This window comes from Chenopodium album, chromosome 5, assembly GCF_948465745.1.
Source record: "Chenopodium album chromosome 5, dcCheAlbu1.1, whole genome shotgun sequence".
NCBI classification, from domain to species: Eukaryota; Viridiplantae; Streptophyta; class Magnoliopsida; order Caryophyllales; family Amaranthaceae; genus Chenopodium; species Chenopodium album.
Window position 1 is genome coordinate 43,220,983 of NC_137838.1, and position 22,111 is coordinate 43,243,093.

The following is a 22,111-nucleotide window of genomic DNA, read 5'->3' on the forward strand; positions in this document are numbered from 1 at the left end:
AAGTTCTTCATCAGGAATATACTTAGCCAAATCGCCAACATTGAATGTAGCACTAACTCCATATTCTCCCGGAAGTTCTAACTTATAAGCATTGTCATTGATCTTCTCAATAATCTTGAAAGGACCTTCACTTCTAGGCATCAACTTATTCTTGCGTTTTCCTGGAAATCTTTCCTTTCTCAAATGTAACCATACCAAGTCTCCAACTGATGTGAATTATTGATCCGAAAATCAACAAAACACAAGGGATATGTTTAAGTCTAATTCTATACAGGAAATCCACCAAGAATTAAACAAAAACTAAGATTAATCAATTAAGAATCCACCTAATTAATCAATCCAAACGAATGTTTTAACTAAAACAAGCAAAACAGCAATTGATCGCAATCAACCAAAACTCAAGTATGCAACTTAAGAAATAAATCTGAATATTAATCTATGTATATTTATTTGTGTGTTTACAGCCCTATTTATAAGACTTAGTTTACCTAGGAAGATTAGGACAAGTCCCTAATTCAATCCTAATTAAACTAGAATTCTAACTTGCTTGAAGAGCAAGCACCTTGGAGCACAAGCATATGCCAATCTCCTTGGAGAACAAGCACACGCCTAAACTGATTTATTTTGCTAACTAACTGATTTTAAAAGCAACTAAATAAAGATTAAAGATCCTAATGCTTGAACCAAGAAAAACCCTTTCAAGTGAAAGGTAAAAACTTGTAAGCAAAATCTAAGTAAAGAAAATTCAAGAAAGTTCAAGAAAGTGAACTAGACTCCAAGAAAAGCCACTAAGCAAACCGTGGCTTTGCTTTGATATCCAAGAAAGTGTCCATGCAATGCTTGGCTTGAATCAATGTTTAGGGACAAGTTATCTTGATGCATGATAAGCAAATCTTCGAAGTTCTCCATGCTTAGACTTGCATCATCCTCCTCTTCTTCGAAAGAATTTGTCCTCAAATCTCGAAGTTTTTCATCAGGAATATACTTAGCCAAATCGCCAACATTGAATGTAGCACTAACTCCATATTCTCCCGGAAGTTCTAACTTATAAGCATTGTCATTGATCTTCTCAATAATCTTGAAAGGACCTTCACTTCTAGGCATCAACTTATTCTTGCGTTTTCCTGGAAATCTTTCCTTTCTCAAATGTAACCATACCAAGTCTCCAACATTGTAACCTTGTTGCTTTCTATGCTTGTTTGCTCTAGCTTTGTACATGTCATTTACTTTCTCTATTCTTGTTCGAACTTGAGCATGTAATTTCAGCATACTCTTCAACTTAGACTCGGCATCTTTGTGAATTAACTCACCCTTAGGCAATGGAACAAGATCAATTGGAAGTTTCGGATTGACTCCATAAACTACCTCAAAGGGACTATGTTTGGTAGCATATGTAGGTGATCTATTATAAGCAAACTCCGCATGAGCTAACTTGATGTCCCAATCCTTTTGTGTCTTACTCACTAACCCACGCAAAAGCGCACCAAGAGTACGATTAGTAACCTCGGTTTGTCCATCAGTTTGTGGATGGTAAGATGTACTAAAGAGCAATTTAGTTCCCACAAGCTTCCATAGAGACTTCCAAAAGAAACTCATGAACTTTGTATCTCGATCACTCACAATAGTTTTTGGAATTCCATGCAATCTAACAATCTCTTTGAAGTATAATTCCGCCACTTTCATAGCATCATCCACTTTGTGACAAGGAACAAAATGAGCCATCTTAGAGAACCTATCCACAACAACCATAATAGAGTCTTTCCCCCGTTGTGTTCTCGGCAATCCCACAATAAAATCCATAGAAATATCTTCCCAAGGTGAATCTGGAACAGGTAAAGGAGTATACAAGCCTTGATGAAAAGTAGCCTTTGCTTTTTGACAAGTTGCACACCTAGAAATAACTAGTTGCACATCCGTGAGCATCTTAGGCCAATAGAAGTGTTCTTGTAACATACTCAAGGTCTTTGTAATGCCAAAGTGACCAGCAATTCCTCCCCCATGAGCTTCTCTAACAACTAGCTCTCTAATAGAACACTTAGGAAGACAAAGTCGATTTCCTTTGAAAAGAAAACCATCTTGCAGCAAATAAGAACCCACGGCTCCTTTAGAACACTCTTCAATCAATGTAGCAAAATCATCATCACCTTTGTAGTATTCTTTGATCAATTCAAAACCAAGTAGCTTGCTATTTAGAATTCCAATCAAAGTGTATCTTCTAGATAATGCATCAGCCACAACATTCGATTTCCCTTCTTTGTACCTTGAAGAAAAATTAAATGATTGTAAAAATTCAACCCATGTAGCATGTCTAGGATTGAGCTTTTGTTGTCCATGTATGTACTTCAATGCTTCATGATCAGAATGCAACACAAAGTGATTAGGTCGGAGATAATGACTCCAATGATCTAAAGCTCTAACAATGGCATAGAACTCTTTATCATAAGTAGAATAGTTCAATCGAGCTCCTCCCAATTTCTCACTGAAATATGCAATAGGCCTCTTCTTTTGGAGTAAAACTGCTCCAATTCCAACTCCACTAGCATCGGTTTCAACTTCAAAAGGACTTGAGAAATCTGGTAACGCAAGTATAGGTGCTTCACATAGCTTCTTTTTTACCAACTCAAACGCACTTTGAGCTTCTTTAGTCCATTCGAATTTACCCTTGTCCTTCTTCAAACATTCGGTCATAGGCGCCACAATACTTGAGAAATTCTTGACAAATCTTCTATAGAACGAAGCTAGACCATGAAAAGACCTTACTTCACTCATATTAGTAGGAATAGGCCAAGTTTTAATAGCCTCTACTTTTGAATGATCAACTGAAACTCCATCCTTTGATACAACATAACCAAGAAAAGTAACACTAGGCACTAAGAAGTAGCATTTTTCAAGCTTAGCATAGAGTTTCTTCTCTCTTAACACTTCAAACACACTTGTTAGATGATTTAGATGATCATGCAAATTTTTAGAGTATATCAGAATATCATCTAAATAAACAACAACAAACTTGCCAAGGAAAGGTTTAAGTACCTCATGCATCAACCTCATGAAAGTGCTAGGTGCATTAGTGAGTCCAAACGGCATCACCAACCATTCATACAACCCTAACTTAGTCTTGAATGCTGTCTTCCACTCATCTCCTTCTCTCATTCGAATTTGATGATAACCACTCATAAGATCAATCTTAGAAAACAACTTTGAACCATGTAGTTCATCAAGTAGATCATCTAATCTTGGAATAGGAAATCGGTATTTGATAGTGATGTTATTCACACTCCTACTATCAATACACATGCGCCAACTCCCATCTTTCTTTGGGACAAGTAAAGTAGGCACGGCACAAGGGCTCATACTTTCCCTCACGTATCCTCTAGTCATAAGCTCTTCAATTTGCCTTTGCATCTCCTTTGTTTCTTCCGGATTACTTCTATAGGCTGCCTTATTAGGTAAGGGTGCTCCCGGAATCAAGTCAATTTGATGCTCTATCCCACGAATAGGAGGTAGTCCCGGAGGTAATTCCTTAGGAAAGACATCCTTGAATTCTTCTAAAACAGATTCCAATTCATACGGCCTCTTTGCTTGTTTATCTTGATCAATTCGAATCTCATTAGAAACAAGTATATATACCACATTGTTGCTGCAAATCTCTTTTTCTAATTCCCTCTCACTAATCAAATAAGAATTCTTCGAATTAGAGGTAACATTAGAAGACTTGTTGCTTATCAAAGGTTTTAAAGCAACCGGTCTCTCTTTTTCTCCTTTTCTCACAACATACACATTAGTCCTTCCATCAAAGTTCACAAATCTATCATATTGCCAAGGACGGCCTAATAGTATATGACAAGCATCCATAGGACAGACATCACAAAAAACTTTATCATGAAATTTACCAATTGAAAAGGAGATTAAGGCTTGTTTAGTTACCTTAACATCACTCGAATTATTAAGCCAATGAAGCTTATAAGGGCTTGGATGTTCAGTAGTTGGCCACTTCAATTTGTCTACCAAAGTAGTAGATACCACATTAGTGCAACTCCCCGTGTCTATGATCATGTCACACAACCTATCTTCTACCTTGCACCTTGTAAGAAAGATTTTCTCCCTTTGATTGTTTTCCATAGGTACGGTTTTAGAGTGTAGCGCCCTTCTTAGAACCAAACTTTGACCATGAGTCTCGGGATCAATTTCGTCAACATGCCCCTCCTCTTCTTCAAAGTTTTCCTCTTCGTTCTTTTCTTCATAGTCACTACCCTGCTCACACTTAGCTTGTTCTTGTTCCCACTCTTGAGCAGTCATTACTCTTTTTGATGGACAATTAGTTGCAATGTGACCAACACTACCACACTTGAAGCACTTCCTATCTTCAACAAGCTTTTTAGGAGCTTCAAATTTTGATTTAGTCTCCTTGTAGTTCGAACTAGAACCACTTTTCTCTAAGCTGTTCTTCTCAAAAGGTTTAGTGAAACCCTTTACAAAGGACTTAGTGTACGTCCCTTTCTTCCCCTTTATCTGTTTTTCAACTTTCAAAGCTACCTTGCAAACATCCTCAAAGGACCAATATTGTTGCAATTCAACTTTTTCAGCAATATTATCATTCAACCCCGAAATAAATCTAGCAATCTTATGCTCAACAATCTCTTCTAAGCCACATAACATGCATAACTGTTGTAGCCAAGCCTAACAACTTGGTTATGGACGTTTCTTTGGTCCAAGATGTAGCATCATGCATTGATGCTATGCGTTCTATCTATGTGCAACAAGATATTCAATCCTTTGAGTTTCTTGTTGTTCTTATTAACTAGTTCATTCTAGTTCTTTTTATGCTTTGAATAAATTGTAAACTTTAGTTCTTTTAAGTTTGCAAATTAGTTATATTTTTCTTACTTCTTTTTAGCTAATTTTAGTTCGAAAAATATTGTTACATTCACATAAAGTACAAGTACAAGATACACAAAAGAAGACAGCCATTTAAGCTTGGAAAACAACATAGAATCCGAAATTCTTTTGGAGGAATCTCAAGGCTTCAAAATGGGAGTTACAATCAGTTTTCAAAGAGGAATTACAAGCCATTACAAGCCTTAATTTCAGCCTTTAAGTGGCCGTTAATTTCAGTCAAACTTGGAGCATCTTAAGCCTTAATTTCGGCCTTCATTTGGCTGTTCAATTCGGTCAGCTTTTGGAGCAACTAAAGGGCGTCCAAATACACTTTAGTCCACATACATTCAAGCTACTTTCAAGGCTAGAATCAAGGGGAAATTACTCTTCTTTTGCTGTTTGAATTAGGCGTGAATTATGGGGCTGTTTTGCTTCTAATTTGCTGCTTTGTTGGGCGTAAATCAAGGGGAGTTTAAAGCCTTCACTTGCTGCTTTGTTGGGCGTAAATCAAGGGGAGTTTAAGCCTTCATTTGCTGCTTTGTTGGACGTGCATTAAGGGGGAGTTAAGCTCTCTTATTTTCTGATTTTTGGAGCATCTTTTGGAGGTTACAAACCGCCACTTTCTAAGCTTATGTACCTAGTTAAGTTTAGCTTCTTTAATTGATGTATCTAGACATTAAAAATCAGATTTTGATGCTTAGTTTAAGCATGTAACAAGTGAGCTAAAAAGTCACTTAAGTTAGCTTGTACTTATGATGCTTGTTTACTATAAATAACAAGCAAATGTGAATGAAAAATATAGAGAATATTTTGAACAAAAAATTGTGTTTTTACACTCGTTTCTTGGATTAGAAACAAACTTGAAATTCTTGGATTTGGAATTTCGTTTCCTTTGCTTAGTTAACTAGCTTAGACTACTAGTTGGCTTGTGATCTTAGGAACCCAAACTCGTTTCTTAGTGGTGTGTCTGTATCTAAGAAGCCTTTTTGGTTTTAGTCTTACTTATCCTTGGTTTATCCCTTGTGTATTTCGGGTTGATACTCCAAATATACAACATTTGGCGCTAGAAGGAGGGGGACTAGCAAAAAAAAAAAAAAAAAAAAAAAAATACTCGTCCCAAAACACATATCCCAAACACCTACCCCAAACACAAACCCAAACACAACCATGACAAACGTTCCACCACCTAATTGGCAAGAATATGTCAATAAGGTTGAGCAAGAGAAAGAAGATATGGAGCAACGAATGAAGTATATGCAAGATCAATTGAAAGATCTTACTATTAAGTTGCGCCATAATAGAGAAGGTTCACCCACCCATATTGAAGATGACATGAGTGAGTCTACTTTCAATAACAATGAGAGACCTTTTAGTGAAAGAGAAAGGTCACGTTCTAACAATGACATAAAAGCAGACATTCCTGAATATGATGGAAAACTCGATGCTGATGAGTTTGTAGAATGGTTGAGAACGGTGGAGAGAGTGTTTGACTATAAGCAAACACCAGAGGAGAAAAAGGTGAAAATTGTGGCCTTGAAGCTACGAAAATATGCCTCAACTTGGTGGGCTAGTGTGTGCGCCAAGAGGGAAAGGCAAGACAAAGAAAAAGTGAGATCATGGGTTAAGATGAAGAAATTGTTGAAGCAAAAGTTTCTTCCCACATACTATGTGCAAGAAAACTTTTCAAAATTCCATAACCTCAAGCAAGGTACAAAATCGGTAGAAGAATATGCTAGGGAATTTGAAGGATTTGTCATGAAATGTGGAGTAGAGGAAGATGAACCTCAAACATTGGTGCGTTTTTTGGGAGGACTTGACCCAAAAATAGCCAATGTGGCCGAGCTACACCCTTACACCACCCTTGAAGAGCTCATTATCTTAGCACATAAGATTGAGCAACAACAAAAGGCAAGAGGCAAAAGTGATTCTTCACGTTTTGCTTCTCAATCCTCATCTCCCCAAAAAAGGCAAACAAATTTCCAACCTTTCAAATCCGCAACCACCCAACCTACTTCTAAACCACCCTCTCAAACCACCCAAAACTCCAATCCAAAACCAGGCCCAAGAAGATGCTTTAGGTGTCAAGGCCTTGGACATATGGCTAGTGATTGTCCAAATAAGAAAATTGTTACTTTGGTGGAGCATGAAGAGGAGAACGAATTAGAAGATGAAGAGGACAACAACCTTGAGGAGAATGATGAGTATGCGTGTCTAGGTCCGGATGAAGGGGAATGTTTGGTGGTTCGACGTACACTAAGCAATATGTTGGACCAAGAAGGGAGCTTGCAACGTGAGGCAATCTTTCGCACTCGTTGCACCATTGGAGGAAAGGTATGCACTTTGATTATTGATGGAGGTAGTTGTACCAATGTAGCTTCGCAAGTTATGATAGACAAGTTGAAAATGAAAACTATCCCTCATCCTACACCATATAAAATTCAATGGTTAAGTCATAGTAAAGGGATTTATGTCACACAACAAGTCTTGTTATCATTTAGCATTGGTAAAACTTATGAGGAAGAATTATGGTGTGATGTTGTACCTATGGATGCATGTCATGTTTTACTTGGTAGGCCTTGGTTATTTGATAGACGTGTGATGCATGATGGTTACAAAAACACCTACTCCTTTTCTAAGGATGGAAAGAAAATTGTCCTTACCTCTTTAATCCCCAAAAATGATCACTCCACATCCACGCTTCCCACTTCCCTCACCACTCTTTGCCTCTCAGAAAAAAATCACCCACTCCTTGCCTCTCTTCTCAAAACCTATGCTCATGTTTTCCCCAACGATATCCTTCATGGATTACCCCCAAAGCATATCAAGTATCGGTTTCCTATTCCAATATTGGTTGATAATGCTTACAAAGTTGCATTGCACGGAGAGTATGGTGTTTCTAGCATCTTTAATGTGACTGATTTATCACTTTACTTTGATGAGCTTGAAGAATTGCCGAGTTTGAGGGCAAACTCTTTTCAAGAAGGGGGGAATGTTGTAGCCAAGCCTAACAACTTGGTTATGGACGTTTCTTTGGTCCAAGATGTAGCATCATGCATTGATGCTATGCGTTCTATCTATGTGCAACAAGATATTCAATCCTTTGAGTTTCTTGTTGTTCTTATTAACTAGTTCATTCTAGTTCTTTTTATGCTTTGAATAAATTGTAAACTTTAGTTCTTTTAAGTTTGCAAATTAGTTATATTTTTCTTACTTCTTTTTAGCTAATTTTAGTTCGAAAAATATTGTTACATTCACATAAAGTACAAGTACAAGATACACAAAAGAAGACAGCCATTTAAGCTTGGAAAACAACATAGAATCCGAAATTCTTTTGGAGGAATCTCAAGGCTTCAAAATGGGAGTTACAATCAGTTTTCAAAGAGGAATTACAAGCCATTACAAGCCTTAATTTCAGCCTTTAAGTGGCCGTTAATTTCAGTCAAACTTGGAGCATCTTAAGCCTTAATTTCGGCCTTCATTTGGCTGTTCAATTCGGTCAGCTTTTGGAGCAACTAAAGGGCGTCCAAATACACTTTAGTCCACATACATTCAAGCTACTTTCAAGGCTAGAATCAAGGGGAAATTACTCTTCTTTTGCTGTTTGAATTAGGCGTGAATTATGGGGCTGTTTTGCTTCTAATTTTCTGCTTTGTTGGGCGTAAATCAAGGGGAGTTTAAAGCCTTCACTTGCTGCTTTGTTGGGCGTAAATCAAGGGGAGTTTAAGCCTTCATTTGCTGCTTTGTTGGACGTGCATTAAGGGGGAGTTAAGCTCTCTTATTTTCTGATTTTTGGAGCATCTTTTGGAGGTTACAAACCGCCACTTTCTAAGCTTATGTACCTAGTTAAGTTTAGCTTCTTTAATTGATGTATCTAGACATTAAAAATCAGATTTTGATGCTTAGTTTAAGCATGTAACAAGTGAGCTAAAAAGTCACTTAAGTTAGCTTGTACTTATGATGCTTGTTTACTATAAATAACAAGCAAATCAATCAATCAATCAATCAATCAATCAAAGCCTTAATCCCAAAAGTGGGGTCGGCTAACATGAACCAAATTTGATTATTCCGTGTAGTCATCAACATAAATCTTTCTCCTCCATCCCTTACGATCCAAAACTTCATCCTCACGTAAATCCATGCACTTCATATCCTTCCTCACTCCTTCCAACCAAGTCATCTTTGGTCTCCCTCTTCCTCGTTTAATCCCTCCATGGTCCCACTCTTCCACTCTTCGCACCGGTGCACCCTCGGGTCTCCGTCTTACATGTCCAAACCAACGCAGACGATTTTCCCTTAATTTATCTACAATGCCCGCCACACCTACTTTCTTGCGAATAACCTCATTTCTGATTCTATCTCTTAAAGTGTTTCCACACATCCACCTTAACATGCGCATTTCCGTAACCTCCATCTTTTTAATATGCTCTTTCTTAGAAGCCCAACATTCTGTACCATAGAGCAACACTGGTCTTATGGCAGTCCTGTAGAATTTTCCCTTCAACTTTAAGGGAATGCTGCGGTCGCATAACACTCCCGTGGCCGCTCTCCATTTAAGCCACCCTGACTTAATCCTGTGGGTCACGTCTTGATCAATGTCACCATTCTTCTGGATGATCGACCCTAGGTACTTAAAACATTCACTCACCCATAAATAACAAGCAAATGTGAATGAAAAATATAGAGAATATTTTGAACAAAAAATTGTGTTTTTACACTCGTTTCTTGGATTAGAAACAAACTTGAAATTCTTGGATTTGGAATTTCGTTTCCTTTGCTTAGTTAACTAGCTTAGACTACTAGTTGGCTTGTGATCTTAGGAACCCAAACTCGTTTCTTAGTGGTGTGTCTGTATCTAAGAAGCCTTTTTGGTTTTAGTCTTACTTATCCTTGGTTTATCCCTTGTGTATTTCGGGTTGATACTCCAAATATACAACATTTGGCGCTAGAAGGAGGGGGACTAGCAAAAAAAAAAAAAAAAAAAAAAAAAATACTCGTCCCAAAACACATATCCCAAACACCTACCCCAAACACAAACCCAAACACAACCATGACAAACGTTCCACCACCTAATTGGCAAGAATATGTCAATAAGGTTGAGCAAGAGAAAGAAGATATGGAGCAACGAATGAAGTATATGCAAGATCAATTGAAAGATCTTACTATTAAGTTGCGCCATAATAGAGAAGGTTCACCCACCCATATTGAAGATGACATGAGTGAGTCTACTTTCAATAACAATGAGAGACCTTTTAGTGAAAGAGAAAGGTCACGTTCTAACAATGACATAAAAGCAGACATTCCTGAATATGATGGAAAACTCGATGCTGATGAGTTTGTAGAATGGTTGAGAACGGTGGAGAGAGTGTTTGACTATAAGCAAACACCAGAGGAGAAAAAGGTGAAAATTGTGGCCTTGAAGCTACGAAAATATGCCTCAACTTGGTGGGCTAGTGTGTGCGCCAAGAGGGAAAGGCAAGACAAAGAAAAAGTGAGATCATGGGTTAAGATGAAGAAATTGTTGAAGCAAAAGTTTCTTCCCACATACTATGTGCAAGAAAACTTTTCAAAATTCCATAACCTCAAGCAAGGTACAAAATCGGTAGAAGAATATGCTAGGGAATTTGAAGGATTTGTCATGAAATGTGGAGTAGAGGAAGATGAACCTCAAACATTGGTGCGTTTTTTGGGAGGACTTGACCCAAAAATAGCCAATGTGGCCGAGCTACACCCTTACACCACCCTTGAAGAGCTCATTATCTTAGCACATAAGATTGAGCAACAACAAAAGGCAAGAGGCAAAAGTGATTCTTCACGTTTTGCTTCTCAATCCTCATCTCCCCAAAAAAGGCAAACAAATTTCCAACCTTTCAAATCCGCAACCACCCAACCTACTTCTAAACCACCCTCTCAAACCACCCAAAACTCCAATCCAAAACCAGGCCCAAGAAGATGCTTTAGGTGTCAAGGCCTTGGACATATGGCTAGTGATTGTCCAAATAAGAAAATTGTTACTTTGGTGGAGCATGAAGAGGAGAACGAATTAGAAGATGAAGAGGACAACAACCTTGAGGAGAATGATGAGTATGCGTGTCTAGGTCCGGATGAAGGGGAATGTTTGGTGGTTCGACGTACACTAAGCAATATGTTGGACCAAGAAGGGAGCTTGCAACGTGAGGCAATCTTTCGCACTCGTTGCACCATTGGAGGAAAGGTATGCACTTTGATTATTGATGGAGGTAGTTGTACCAATGTAGCTTCGCAAGTTATGATAGACAAGTTGAAAATGAAAACTATCCCTCATCCTACACCATATAAAATTCAATGGTTAAGTCATAGTAAAGGGATTTATGTCACACAACAAGTCTTGTTATCATTTAGCATTGGTAAAACTTATGAGGAAGAATTATGGTGTGATGTTGTACCTATGGATGCATGTCATGTTTTACTTGGTAGGCCTTGGTTATTTGATAGACGTGTGATGCATGATGGTTACAAAAACACCTACTCCTTTTCTAAGGATGGAAAGAAAATTGTCCTTACCTCTTTAATCCCCAAAAATGATCACTCCACATCCACGCTTCCCACTTCCCTCACCACTCTTTGCCTCTCAGAAAAAAATCACCCACTCCTTGCCTCTCTTCTCAAAACCTATGCTCATGTTTTCCCCAACGATATCCTTCATGGATTACCCCCAAAGCATATCAAGTATCGGTTTCCTATTCCAATATTGGTTGATAATGCTTACAAAGTTGCATTGCACGGAGAGTATGGTGTTTCTAGCATCTTTAATGTGACTGATTTATCACTTTACTTTGATGAGCTTGAAGAATTGCCGAGTTTGAGGGCAAACTCTTTTCAAGAAGGGGGGAATGTTGTAGCCAAGCCTAACAACTTGGTTATGGACGTTTCTTTGGTCCAAGATGTAGCATCATGCATTGATGCTATGCGTTCTATCTATGTGCAACAAGATATTCAATCCTTTGAGTTTCTTGTTGTTCTTATTAACTAGTTCATTCTAGTTCTTTTTATGCTTTGAATAAATTGTAAACTTTAGTTCTTTTAAGTTTGCAAATTAGTTATATTTTTCTTACTTCTTTTTAGCTAATTTTAGTTCGAAAAATATTGTTACATTCACATAAAGTACAAGTACAAGATACACAAAAGAAGACAGCCATTTAAGCTTGGAAAACAACATAGAATCCGAAATTCTTTTGGAGGAATCTCAAGGCTTCAAAATGGGAGTTACAATCAGTTTTCAAAGAGGAATTACAAGCCATTACAAGCCTTAATTTCAGCCTTTAAGTGGCCGTTAATTTCAGTCAAACTTGGAGCATCTTAAGCCTTAATTTCGGCCTTCATTTGGCTGTTCAATTCGGTCAGCTTTTGGAGCAACTAAAGGGCGTCCAAATACACTTTAGTCCACATACATTCAAGCTACTTTCAAGGCTAGAATCAAGGGGAAATTACTCTTCTTTTGCTGTTTGAATTAGGCGTGAATTATGGGGCTGTTTTGCTTCTAATTTGCTGCTTTGTTGGGCGTAAATCAAGGGGAGTTTAAAGCCTTCACTTGCTGCTTTGTTGGGCGTAAATCAAGGGGAGTTTAAGCCTTCATTTGCTGCTTTGTTGGACGTGCATTAAGGGGGAGTTAAGCTCTCTTATTTTCTGATTTTTGGAGCATCTTTTGGAGGTTACAAACCGCCACTTTCTAAGCTTATGTACCTAGTTAAGTTTAGCTTCTTTAATTGATGTATCTAGACATTAAAAATCAGATTTTGATGCTTAGTTTAAGCATGTAACAAGTGAGCTAAAAAGTCACTTAAGTTAGCTTGTACTTATGATGCTTGTTTACTATAAATAACAAGCAAATGTGAATGAAAAATATAGAGAATATTTTGAACAAAAAATTGTGTTTTTACACTCGTTTCTTGGATTAGAAACAAACTTGAAATTCTTGGATTTGGAATTTCGTTTCCTTTGCTTAGTTAACTAGCTTAGACTACTAGTTGGCTTGTGATCTTAGGAACCCAAACTCGTTTCTTAGTGGTGTGTCTGTATCTAAGAAGCCTTTTTGGTTTTAGTCTTACTTATCCTTGGTTTATCCCTTGTGTATTTCGGGTTGATACTCCAAATATACAACAATAACTTTTCAAATTCACCAATATAATTCTCAACAGTCATAGAATTTTGTTTAAAAAGTTGCATCTTAAGATAAACATCTTGAATATAATCACTAGGTACGAACCTTTTTTTCATGTGCTTCTTGAGTTGTTCCCAAGTTGAGATTCTTGCACGCCCCTCCTTATGCCTCTTCTTCTTTAGATTATCATACCAAAGACTAGCATAACCGGTCAGTTTCAATTCAGCCAATTTGCATCTTTTCCTTTCATCATACTCCTTGTAATCAAATAGTGTCTCGGCCCTTCTAATCCACTCAAGGTATTTTTCAGGTTCATTCATACTCCCATTGAATTCGGGAAGATCTAATCTAAGGTTCCTATCATCATCCTTTGGTCGATCTCTCCTCCTAGGCCTTGGTGATTCATCACTTGAGGAATAATTATTTCGTGGCCTCCTTGGGTTCCTCCTTGGTTGTTCTTCCTCACTTGAACCAGAATTAGGTTTAGAATTCCCTTTCCTTGAAGAATCTCCAGCAAGAGTATCAAGCCTTTTTAATATCTCATCCATCCTTGCTGCCAACTCGTCAATTCGTCTGTCTCTTCTAAGATTTTGAGCCTGTTCTAAGGTTAATCCCCTTGGAACTTGTGGAACCTCCTCGTCACTCATGATTCCTACACAAACCAAGTCAGTTTATGCAAAAATCTTGATTAAAAGATCGAATCTTGAAGGAAAACTAGGCAACACAAAAACCGGACTCCCATCCGCAAATCAGTGCACAAACACCAAAAGTTTGAGGCTGTGTAGAACGCGTTACTCAACTAAAAATTATGAAATTTTATATGGTGATAGCTGGACGTTTTTAGAGTTCAATGCAAAAAGAATCACGTAAAAATTCCCAGCCAATTGTTCCCAGTTTAATTTTTTCCGAAGTTGCGCAAACTTGGCTCTGATACCAAAGATGATGTGAATTATTGATCCGAAAATCAACAAAACACAAGGGATATGTTTAAGTCTAATTCTATACAGGAAATCCACCAAGAATTAAACAAAAACTAAGATTAATCAATTAAGAATCCACCTAATTAATCAATCCAAACGAATGTTTTAACTAAAACAAGCAAAACAGCAATTGATCGCAATCAACCAAAACTCAAGTATGCAACTTAAGAAATAAATCTGAATATTAATCTATGTATATTTATTTGTGTGTTTACAGCCCTATTTATAAGACTTAGTTTACCTAGGAAGATTAGGACAAGTCCCTAATTCAATCCTAATTAAACTAGAATTCTAACTTGCTTGAAGAGCAAGCACCTTGGAGCACAAGCATATGCCAATCTCCTTGGAGAACAAGCACACGCCTAAACTGATTTATTTTGCTAACTAACTGATTTTAAAAGCAACTAAATAAAGATTAAAGATCCTAATGCTTGAACCAAGAAAAACCCTTTCAAGTGAAAGGTAAAAACTTGTAAGCAAAATCTAAGTAAAGAAAATTCAAGAAAGTTCAAGAAAGTGAACTAGACTCCAAGAAAAGCCACTAAGCAAACCGTGGCTTTGCTTTGATATCCAAGAAAGTGTCCATGCAATGCTTGGCTTGAATCAATGTTTAGGGACAAGTTATCTTGATGCATGATAAGCAAATCTTCGAAGTTCTCCATGCTTAGACTTGCATCACCAACATTGTAACCTTGTTGCTTTCTATGCTTGTTTGCTCTAGCTTTGTACATGTCATTTACTTTCTCTATTCTTGTTCGAACTTGAGCATGTAATTTCAGCATACTCTTCAACTTAGACTCGGCATCTTTGTGAATTAACTCACCCTTAGGCAAAGGGACAAGATCAATTGGAAGTTTCGGATTGACTCCATAAACTACCTCAAAGGGACTATGTTTGGTAGCATATGTAGGTGATCTATTATAAGCAAACTCCGCATGAGCTAACTTGATGTCCCAATCCTTTTGTGTCTTACTCACTAACCCACGCAAAAGCGCACCAAGAGTACGATTAGTAACCTCGGTTTGTCCATCAGTTTGTGGATGGTAAGATGTACTAAAGAGCAATTTAGTTCCCACAAGCTTCCATAGAGACTTCCAAAAGAAACTCATGAACTTTGTATCTCGATCACTCACAATAGTTTTTGGAATTCCATGCAATCTAACAATCTCTTTGAAGTATAATTCCGCCACTTTCATAGCATCATCCACTTTGTGACAAGGAACAAAATGAGCCATCTTAGAGAACCTATCCACAACAACCATAATAGAGTCTTTCCCCCGTTGTGTTCTCGGCAATCCCACAATAAAATCCATAGAAATATCTTCCCAAGGTGAATCTGGAACAGGTAAAGGAGTATACAAGCCTTGATGAAAAGTAGCCTTCGCTTTTTGACAAGTTGCACACCTAGAAATAACTAGTTGCACATCCGTGAGCATCTTAGGCCAATAGAAGTGTTCTTGTAACATACTCAAGGTCTTTGTAATGCCAAAGTGACCAGCAATTCCTCCCCCATGAGCTTCTCTAACAACTAGCTCTCTAATAGAACACTTAGGAAGACAAAGTCGATTTCCTTTGAAAAGAAAACCATCATGCAGCAAATAAGAACCCACGGCTCCTTTAGAACACTCTTCAATCAATGTAGCAAAATCATCATCACCTTTGTAGTATTCTTTGATCAATTCAAAACCAAGTAGCTTGCTATTTAGAATTCCAATCAAAGTGTATCTTCTAGATAATGCATCAGCCACAACATTCGATTTCCCTTCTTTGTACCTTGAAGAAAAATTAAATGATTGTAAAAATTCAACCCATGTAGCATGTCTAGGATTGAGCTTTTGTTGTCCATGTATGTACTTCAATGCTTCATGATCAGAATGCAACACAAAGTGATTAGGTCGGAGATAATGACTCCAATGATCTAAAGCTCTAACAATGGCATAGAACTCTTTATCATAAGTAGAATAGTTCAATCGAGCTCCTCCCAATTTCTCACTGAAATATGCAATAGGCCTCTTCTTTTGGAGTAAAACTGCTCCAATTCCAACTCCACTAGCATCGGTTTCAACTTCAAAAGGACTTGAGAAATCTGGTAACGCAAGTATAGGTGCTTCACATAGCTTCTTTTTTACCAACTCAAACGCACTTTGAGCTTCTTTAGTCCATTCGAATTTACCCTTGTCCTTCTTCAAACATTCGGTCATAGGCGCCACAATACTTGAGAAATTCTTGACAAATCTTCTATAGAACGAAGCTAGACCATGAAAAGACCTTACTTCACTCATATTAGTAGGAATAGGCCAAGTTTTAATAGCCTCTACTTTTGAATGATCAACTGAAACTCCATCCTTTGATACAACATAACCAAGAAAAGTAACACTAGGCACTAAGAAGTAGCATTTTTCAAGCTTAGCATAGAGTTTCTTCTCTCTTAACACTTCAAACACACTTGTTAGATGATTTAGATGATCATGCAAATTTTTAGAGTATATCAGAATATCATCTAAATAAACAACAACAAACTTGCCAAGGAAAGGTTTAAGTACCTCATGCATCAACCTCATGAAAGTGCTAGGTGCATTAGTGAGTCCAAACGGCATCACCAACCATTCATACAACCCTAACTTAGTCTTGAATGCTGTCTTCCACTCATCTCCTTCTCTCATTCGAATTTGATGATAACCACTCATAAGATCAATCTTAGAAAACAACTTTGAACCATGTAGTTCATCAAGTAGATCATCTAATCTTGGAATAGGAAATCGGTATTTGATAGTGATGTTATTCACACTCCTACTATCAATACACATGCGCCAACTCCCATCTTTCTTTGGGACAAGTAAAGTAGGCACGGCACAAGGGCTCATACTTTCCCTCACGTATCCTCTAGTCATAAGCTCTTCAATTTGCCTTTGCATCTCCTTTGTTTCTTCCGGATTACTTCTATAGGCTGCCTTATTAGGTAATGGTGCTCCCGGAATCAAGTCAATTTGATGCTCTATCCCACGAATAGGAGGTAGTCCCGGAGGTAATTCCTTAGGAAAGACATCCTTGAATTCTTCTAAAACAGATTCCAATTCATACGGCCTCTTTGCTTGTTTATCTTGATCAATTCGAATCTCATTAGAAACAAGTATATATACCACATTGTTGCTGCAAATCTCTTTTTCTAATTCCCTCTCACTAATCAAATAAGAATTCTTCGAATTAGAGGTAACATTAGAAGACTTGTTGCATATTAAAGGTTTTAAAGCAACCGGTCTCTCTTTTTCTCCTTTTCTCACAACATACACATTAGTCCTTCCATCAAACTTCACAAATCTATCATATTGCCAAGGACGGCCTAATAGTATATGACAAGCATCCATAGGACAGACATCACACAAAACTTTATCATGAAATTTACCAATTGAAAAGGAGATTAAGGCTTGTTTAGTTACCTTAACATCACTCGAATTATTAAGCCAATGAAGCTTATAAGGGCTTGGATGTTCAGTAGTTGGCCACTTCAATTTGTCTACCAAAGTAGTAGATACCACATTAGTGCAACTCCCCGTGTCTATGATCATGTCACACAACCTATCTTCTACCTTGCACCTTGTAAGAAAGATTTTCTCCCTTTGATTGTTTTCCATAGGTATGGTTTTAGAGTGTAGCGCCCTTCTTAGAACCAAACTTTGACCATGAGTCTCGGGATCAATTTCGTCAACATGCCCCTCCTCTTCTTCAAAGTTTTCCTCTTCGTTCTTTTCTTCATAGTCAGTACCCTGCTCACACTTAGCTTGTTCTTGTTCCCACTCTTGAGCAGTCATTACTCTTTTTGATGGACAATTAGTTGCAATGTGACCAACACTACCACACTTGAAGCACTTCCTATCTTCAATAAGCTTTATAGAAGCTTCAAATTTTGATTTAGTCTCCTTGTAGTTCGAACTAGAACCACTTTTCTCCAAGCTGTTCTTCTCAAAAGGTTTAGTGAAACCCTTTACAAAGGACTTACTGTACGTCCCTTTCTTCCCCTTTATCTGTTTTTCAATTTTCAAAGCTACCTTGCAAACATCCTCAAAGGACCAATATTGTTGCAATTCAACTTTTTCAGCAATATTATCATTCAACCCCGAAATAAATCTAGCAATCTTATGCTCAACAATCTCTTCTAAGCCACATAGCATGCATAACTTTTCAAATTCACCAATATAATTCTCAACAGTCATAGAATTTTGTTTAAAAAGTTGCATCTTAAGATAAACATCTTGAATATAATCACTAGGTACGAACCTTTTTTTCATGTGCTTCTTGAGTTGTTCCCAAGTTGAGATTCTTGCACGCCCCTCCTTATGCCTCTTCTTCTTTAGATTATCATACCAAAGACTAGCATAACCGGTCAGTTTCAATTCAGCCAATTTGCATCTTTTCCTTTCATCATACTCCTTGTAATCAAATAGTGTCTCGGCCCTTCTAATCCACTCAAGGTATTTTTCAGGTTCATTCATACTCCCATTGAATTCGGGAAGATCTAATCTAAGGTTCCTATCATCATCCTTTGGTCGATCTCTCCTCCTAGGCCTTGGTGATTCATCACTTGAGGAATAATTATTTCGTGGCCTCCTTGGGTTCCTCCTTGGTTGTTCTTCCTCACTTGAACCAGAATTAGGATTAGAATTCCCTTTCCTTGAAGAATCTCCAGCAAGAGTATCAAGCCGTTTTAATATCTCATCCATCCTTGCTGCCAACTCGTCAATTCGCCTATCTCTTCTAAGATTTTGAGCATGTTCTAAGGTTAATCCCCTTGGAACCTGTGGAACCTCCTCGTCACTCATAATTCCTACACAAACCAAGTCAGTTTATGCAAAAATCTTGATTAAAAGATCGAATCTTGAAGGAAAACTAGGCAACACAAAAACCGGACTCCCAACCGCAAATCAGTGCACAAACACCAAACGTTTGAGGCTGTGTAGAGCGCGTTACCCAACCAAAAATTATGAACTTTTATATGGTGATAGCTGGACGTTTTTAGAGTTCAATGCAAAAAGAATCACGCAAAAATTCCCAGCCAATTGTTCCCAGTTTAATTTTTTCCGAAGTTGCGCAAACCTGGCTCTGATACCAAAGATGATGTGAATTATTGATCCGAAAATCAACAAAACACAAGGGATATGTTTAAGTCTAATTCTATACAGGAAATCCACCAAGAATTAAACAAAAACTAAGATTAATCAATTAAGAATCCACCTAATTAATCAATCCAAACGAATGTTTTAACTAAAACAAGCAAAACAGCAATTGATCGCAATCAACCAAAACTCAAGTATGCAACTTAAGAAATAAATCTGAATATTAATCTATGTATCTTTATTTGTGTGTTTACAACCCTATTTATAAGATTTAGTTTACCTAGGAAGATTAGGACAAGTCCCTAATTCAATCCTAATTAAACTAGAATTCTAACTTGCTTGAAGAGCAAGCACCTTGGCGCACAAGCATACACCAAACTGATTTATTTTGCTAACTAACTGATTTTTAAAGCAACTAAATAAATAAATAAAAATTAAAGAATTAAATAAAGATTAAAGATCCTAATGCTTGAACCAAGAAAAACCCTTTCAAGTGAAAGGTAAAAACTTGTAAGCAAAATCTAAGTAAAGAAAATTCAAGAAAGTTCAAGAAAGTGAACTAGACTCCAAGAAAAGCCACTAAGCAAACCGTGGCTTTGCTTTGATATCCAAGAAAGTGTCCATGCAATGCTTGGCTTGAATCAATGTTTAGGGACAAGTTATCTTGATGCATGATAAGCAAATCTTCGAAGTTCTCCATGCTTAGACTTGCATTAGAGGTCGGCTTTAATCACCGCCTCATAACAGCCGAAACAGTTGTCGGCATTTTCTATGTCATTCTCCCAGGCAATTGTTGCCTTAGGAGGGGGAACGTCTATTCTCCACCCCACTCCTACCGGGTGCGCATCAGCAAAGGATCTAAAATTACTTTGCATCACAACTAAATCCCTAAGAAGCATTTTGGTTTTCAAGGGATTTGGCTACTTTGACCCCTTCTCCGGCTGCTGGTACTCAGCCGCAATGTCTTCCTTGTTAGAGGCAAACGCCTTTGAGCCAGATCACTCAGGGGCTTCCTCGCCGCCTGACTCCCCTTCATCAGACCCTAAGTCTCAGACATTATCCTTACCGTCTGCCCCATCGAATATGGTATCATTGGGGGTTGAAGGGGTGCCACCCGGAGAAGAGCCCGCCTACTCTTGCTCCTCTCCCTACTCTTACTGTTCCTTCTATTTAGGGTAATTTTACCCCGCCACGTGGTCCAATCAGAGGGTGACACGTGTCAGCCTCAGGATGGCCCAAGGTGGACCTATCCCTGCTTGACACGTGTCACTCCAGAAACCTGGGAGGGATGGCGGCCTTCAAGCCCAAATCCCGAGAAAGCCGCAATGCGGCGCAACCCACCAATGATTAGGGTTCAGTGACCTAATCAGGAGCACAAATCCCGAGGACCCTATAAATAGGGAGATTCCCCTCTTTTGGAGGGCACGTTTTACCATTTATTACACACTGTCCCTGTGATAGAGACATCTGAGCTTGGAATCCGAGCAGATACCCACCTAAATTTCCGCACCTTTTTCTCTCCCTTCAAGTTACTAACTTGTTCGTCGGAGGCGGAGCACCACCCAACCGGTGTCTCCGTTTGTTTTGCAGGTACAGGCCGCACCGGATCAGTCTTCGTGTTGTAACTCTCCCAAGGGACAAAAACACCCAAAACATTTGGCTCCGTCTGTGGGGAGAGTACCTCGAAGGTGTTTCAAGAGTCTGTAACACCTCCTAACTGTCTGGGCGATGACCCAGAAGTTTTTACAGACCAAGAGGATGAAGATCCTCAGGTCGAAATTTATACAGTCGTTGATGGCTCTCTGAAAACCAAGCGCATCCGGCCCAGAGAGACTCTGGAGCGGGGTGCCTCCCAGGCGGCGTGCAAATCGACCCCCTGGGCAGCCGGAAGAGGAAACCCATACGACAGCTGGATCAGCACCTGTCACCCGAGACAAACTCATGAGACTCATGACAAGTTTCAAGGGTGAAATTAAAGAGCTGATCACTAAGAGCCGGGCTGGCCCAAGTAGGGGCCAGACGACCAAGAAGACTCCTCTAGAAAAGGGGAAGTCAGTCCGAGATCGGCAGCCCACTCCTCATCTAAAGGAGAAAGCAGCCGGGACCATTAATTGGTCCAAAATTCTTCTTCCTAAGAGGAATACCAACGATACCCACCGGACTCAACAGCCGGTGGGAAGTAAAAAATCAACTCCTGATGCCCGGGAAATAATCAACCGGAAAAGAAATCAACAGTTGTCTGAGTCGGCTTCCACGTCGAACTTTCCTGACAGCTTCAACAACACTTCTGCAGGGAACACTCTCTCCCTGCATGAGAGCCAGAAAGGCGGCAATACCGTCCATTCTGGCCCTCAGATGATTGGAACTGTACCGTAGGTACCTACTCAGGTTTACGGTCAGTATCCCCCTCACTTCATGCAACCGGCTCTCTTCGGAGGTGAGGCGACATATCAAAATGTCCAGCCACTGGACTGGCAGCTCCATCTGCTTCACCTGGGTGAACAACCTTCTGCGTTCACCCGGGAGATAACCGAGGCGGCACAGCCGACCAAGGTTAAGAATGTATTGGTGGGTACCTATGATGGTACCACCAACCCGAAAGATCACCTCATGGCATACACCAACCTCATGTACTTATAGGGGCTGGATGATGCCACTTGGTGTCGATGCTTCCCGGCTACATTGAAGGGCATTGCCCAACAATGGTTTGGCAACTTGCCAGCCGAGTCCATTTACAGTTGCAGGAAGCTCGCCTTCCTGTTTGCTTCCAACTTCTCAATGAACATCCCTGCTAAGAAAACAAGTCTTGACTTGAGCACCGTTAAGCCAGGAGAGAGAGAAGGGCTGCGCTCCTATGTCAGGCGGTTCAATCTGATTAGAATTCAGATTCAAGGACTATCTGATAAGGTAGCTTTTACAGACTTTTTTAAGGGTCTGAGAGACGGGTCGACCTTTAAGTTCGACCTAGTCAGAAAAGGGGCTTTCACCTTACAGGTGGCCCTGAGGGA